Below are 5120 nucleotides of genomic sequence, written 5' to 3'. Positions count from 1 at the left end.
TTATTAAGTACCTACTGTATACCAGGAACTAGGGACAGACATTTTAAAAAGAAAGACAACATCTTCCCTCAAAGAGCTTACAATCTAATGGGGGAGACAACAACAAAAAACAACTTACAAAGTAACTACAATGACATAAATGAAAACAGCACAACAGAGCAGAAGAGGCAGATTGTCTGCTCAGCTGGACCCCTGACTCGCAGTTACTGAAATGAACTAGGTTTTTGCCTTGTCTGCTGCTTGAGGATTCGGAGTGGGGACTCACAGAAAGTTGGTCTGTGGCACATGTAGCTTATCTTTGAAATTAACGTCCAATATGTGTCTTTGATGAGATGCTCTTCTAAAATAGTGACCTTAGCAAAGGGGTTCAGTAAAGGCTCAGTTTAAATGGACAGATTGAGAGTGCCCAGCAGAATGGGGAGCTGGCCAAGGAATCCCACAGACAGACACACACACACGTCGACTTGGACATAGACCTGAGAAATGAGCACCACCCACTCGGGGGCAGAGTTAAGGGGCAATAGACAACAAAATTAAGGGAAAAGAGGCAGCGTGCCTGATCCTCCAAGCACCCCCTGGTGTTAGGAAGGGGATCGTGATGCTAATATTTTTTGTTATGCTGCAACATCCTTGATTTCTATTTCCAAGAACAAGATGGAATAGACTTTGACATTCTGGATCTGGTTTCCAAATTCTAGGAATTAAAGCATGATACCTAACATGGCAGGTGGCACCAAACACATGTAAAGAAAGCTATATGATCGCTATAGTGGCCAAGTTTGGCCGCCAAGAAGAAGTGAAAAGATTCACCTCCCTCCATTCTTGGAAGGAGTGGGGGCCTATGGGTGTGGAACATGGAGTATACTCTCAGATGCAGCTGACGTGCTAGTTTTGCTGAACTTCCTCCTCTCCCTCCTGCCCCTTTATTTTTTTTTGTTTCAAAGGATGGATAACTGAGTAAGGGAAGAGGGGAGGGAAACTATACACATAAATAAAGATGATATAAAAAACATAATGTTGCTGGCTGTGATCAACCTTGGCAGGCAGAGAGAAATGTGCAGAGCCCAGTGGATTCCAAAAGATGTATTTTCTCTTTGCTGAACCTCAGTTTCCTAAAATAGGCTTAGTAATCTCTGTTCTATCAGTTCTCCTAGGTCAACATGGCAAAGTATCTTTATGTAGGTTGTATTTATTTTATATTTACTCATCTGCACCCGTATGGTCCTTCCCCCTCCCTATCCCCACCACCAAGTAGAATACAACCTTCCTGAGGTTAGGGATTGTTTCACTTATATCTTTGTTTCTTCAGTGGCTAGCATGGTGACTAATGGTTTTTAAAATGCTTGTAGAATTAAATTAAAATTAAATTTAAGTGAGGGAACTTAATTAAATTAAGTGGCACAGTGGATAGAGCACCAGCTCTGGAATCAAGAGGATCTGAGTTCAGCTAATGCATTGTTGGTGGAGTTGTGAACTGATCTAACCATTTAGAGAACAATTTGGAACTATGCTCAAAGGGCTATCAAATTATCTTTGACCCAGAGATCACTTCTAGGTCTGTATCCCAAAGAAATCATAAAAATGGGGAAAGAACTCACATGTACAAAATTATTTATCACAGCTCTTTTTGTGGTGGCCAAGAATTGGAAATTGAGGGGATGCCCATCAATTGAGGAAATAGATGAACAAGTTGTGGTATATGAAAGTAATGTAATTGTGCTATAAGCAACGATGAGCAGGTGGACTTCAGAGAAACCTGGAAAGACTTACGTGACCTGATGCCGAGTGAAGTGAACAGAACCAGGCGAACATTGTGCGCAGTAATAGCCACATTATTCAATGACCAACTCTGACAGACTTAACTCCTCTTAGCAATGCAAGGATCTAAGACAACTCCAAAAGACTCATGATGAAAAATGCTATGGAGTCTGAATGCAAATGAAAGCATACTATTTGCTCTCTTTTTTGTTGTTGTTTGGTTTCTTCTTTCTTGTGGCTCCTACCATTTTTTCTCATTGTTCCTTACAGAATAACTGATGTGAAAAAAGAAAGGACCTGAGTTCAACTACAACCTCAGACACTCACTAGCCATGTGACCCTGGGCAAGTCACTTAACCCCAATTGCCTCCCACACCCCCAAATTAAGTGGTCTTAGTAGAACTATACAAAGGTACCTATGAGGGAGAGATCTTGGATGCCCTGCTGTGTGATTTTAAAATTCAGTTTTATAAGGCAAATATTGTCTTTGATGAAAATTGGGGGCGACCTGGGTGAAATTTCTCAGTTTTCTAGATGATGGGAAAATGTGATAGTGTGTATTGTTATCTTTTTATTTCTCCCTTCATTTCCATTGCTGTCATTTTTGGTAAAAAAAAATTCCAAGATTACATAAGAGTGCAGTCCTAATACTGGCCCCCAGAGAACTCCTTGAAAGTAAGAGATTTCCTGATTGATAGTCTAAGAGAGCTTGGGATTACAGAACTGGAGGATGAGTTCATTCAGATTTTCTAAGTGGGTCATTGTCAACCCAGGTCATTGTGGAAATGAAAGCATCAGGCTCAGTCTAAGCCAAGATTACTCTATGGCCATCAGGACAATTTGACTCCAGACTGCATGGGTCCAGGGACCCTCTAGGGACATATACCCTCTTGAGAAAATAGGGAAGGGCTTTGTAGTTCTGGAGGTGAAAAGGATAGCCTTCTCTCATAGCCAATCTCTCACTAATCCTAGATCTCTCCCTGTCCACTGGCTGCCTCCCTCCCTCTGACTATTGTGCTGTAGCTCTCTTCCTTTTTATGACTGAACTCCTGGAGGAGGCTTGCCTACAAAAGGTGCCTCCACTTTCTTCCCTCAAACTCTCCTCAACTCTTCAGTAACGGCTCTCAACGACCACATTGCTTTTCACAAATCCTCATCAGTCTTGACTTCTTTTCAACCTTTTGTCAATTGCCCTCTTGAAGAGGGGTGTCTACCCCATGCATGTGAAGACTTCTCCCGCCCCACAGACCTGGGTGGCAGATGACAATAATTTATTCCAAGGACCGTGAAGGTGAATGAAGCTGGAGCTGTGGGGTGCTTAGAGCTTCGCCACACATCAAAGGTGCCAAGGTGCGCCCCAGGCCCTTGCCAGTCATCTTGACTTTGGTCTTGCCACTGGGCTTCAATGACTCTGCAAGAGAGAGCGAAGCAGAGGACTTTGTGCAACTCTCCCTCACTTAAATTCAATTCACACAGGAGATGTCATCTGGTGATGTCATTGGTCTTCCCTCAGGGTTTTCATGGCAGGACTCTATGCCAGTTGTCCTACCTCTCTGACCTTTTCTTCTTAGTCTCCTTTGTTGCAACTACATCCAGGTCGCATCCACTAGCTCTGGGTGTACCTCAAGGTTTATTTCTGGACCCTCTTCTCTTTCTATATGATTTCTCTCAGTGTTTCCATCTGTTCCCATAGATTCAATCATCATCTCTTTGCTGGTGATTCTTACTTACCCAGCCCTAATGTCTCTGGTGGCCTCTGATTTCAAATCCCTGGCTGCCCATTAGCCATCTCAAACTGTACATCCTGCAGCCATCTTAAATTAAACATGTCCAGAATGGGACCTTATCTCCCTCCCCCCACACCTCACCCCTGCCCGAGCCCTTCCCTTTTCTTATTTAAGGAAGGGATATTATTATTATCAAGAGACCAAACATCCTCCCAGACTCCCAATCTCATAATCTGGTGTCCTTCTCAACTCACCACTCTTTCTCACCTGGAATGTCCCGCCACCCAATACCCAATAAGTTGCTGTCAATTAACACTTATTAAGCACCTACTACTATATGTTAGGTACTATGCCAAAGTGCAGAAAAGCAAGACAATAGTTTCTGCTCTCAAGAAACACATAGGCGAATGGGATAGACATTATGCAAACAAGTATTTTTGTTTTGTTAATTTTAAGCATGTTTTTAAGTTAGTGCAGGGAGCTGAAAAATTCCTTCTTTCCCCAGGTTTATTATTTCCCCAGGTACTGAAGGAGGAGGATTGACCTCTCCCCTCTCTCCCAATCAGGCTGCTTGCAGCTGTTCAAGTGTTTTGAAAACCCTTTACAAGGCCAAAGGGCCAATCCTGACGTGATCTTAGCAGGCCTTCTCTGTGGACTGTTTGTACAAGAGATTTCACTGGACTCCACAGTGTTCCTAAACACACACAATGGTACACTTTTCATTCTCTATTTTTGGTGACCTCCTCCCATCCCACAGGGCCTTTTCACTCCAACCAAAGAATGGGTTGAGCTAAAATGCAGCCATCATGTGCTGGGACTGAGCTGGCTAGCTCTGGAGGCCTGAGAAAGAGGGAAGGTTCAGGGAAAACATGATTTAGAGGGGGAAACTGGAGATAATCAACAGAGAAAAAGCACTAGCATTAAGGGAAAGCAGGAAAGGCTTCCTGGAGAGGGCAGGATCCTGAAGAAAGCCAGGGAAGCCAAGAAGCCAGGCATGGAGGACAGTCGGAGCAGATGCCTCGAGCCAAGAGGTGGTGTCCTAAGTGAGGAGCGGCAAGAAGGCCAGTGTCACTCCATCAACCAATCAATCAACAAACATTTATGAAGTGTCTGTTATATCCCAGCCACTGTACTGAGTGCTGAGGCTACAAAGAGAGGCAAAAGACAGTCCCTGCCCTCAAGGAGCTTACAATCTAATGGAGGAAACAACATGCAACAAATATATACAAAGCAATAAATAGGAAATAATTAACAGAGAGAAGGCACTGGAATTAAGAAAGGTTGAGGAAGGCTTCCTGTAGGAGGTGGGACTTTAGCTGGGACTTACAGGATCCAGTCCTGGATCACAGAGTGCCTAGAAGGGAGAAAGTCTGGAAGGACAGGAAGGGGTCAGGGTATGGGGGCTTTAAAAGCCAAACAGGAAATTTTATGTTTGATCCTGGAGGCTACAGGGAACTACTGAAGTTTATTGAGTAGGGGAGATGACCCAGGGAGGGCTTTAGAAAGATTAATCTGATGGTTGAAAGGACGATGGACTGGAGTCTGGAGAGGCCTAATGGAGGTGGACCAGCAGCAGGTTATTTTAACAGGCCAGGAGTGAGAGGATGGGGGCCGGTTACCAGAGGGGGGCGCAGC

The sequence above is a fragment of the Petaurus breviceps genome, unplaced genomic scaffold (assembly GCF_028583685.1).
Source record: "Petaurus breviceps papuanus isolate PSGF00001 unplaced genomic scaffold, PetGlider_PUasm1.0 208, whole genome shotgun sequence".
NCBI lineage: Eukaryota > Metazoa > Chordata > Mammalia > Diprotodontia > Petauridae > Petaurus > Petaurus breviceps.
The sequence above is the reverse complement of the archived record's forward strand: the minus strand, read 5'-3'. Positions refer to the sequence as shown.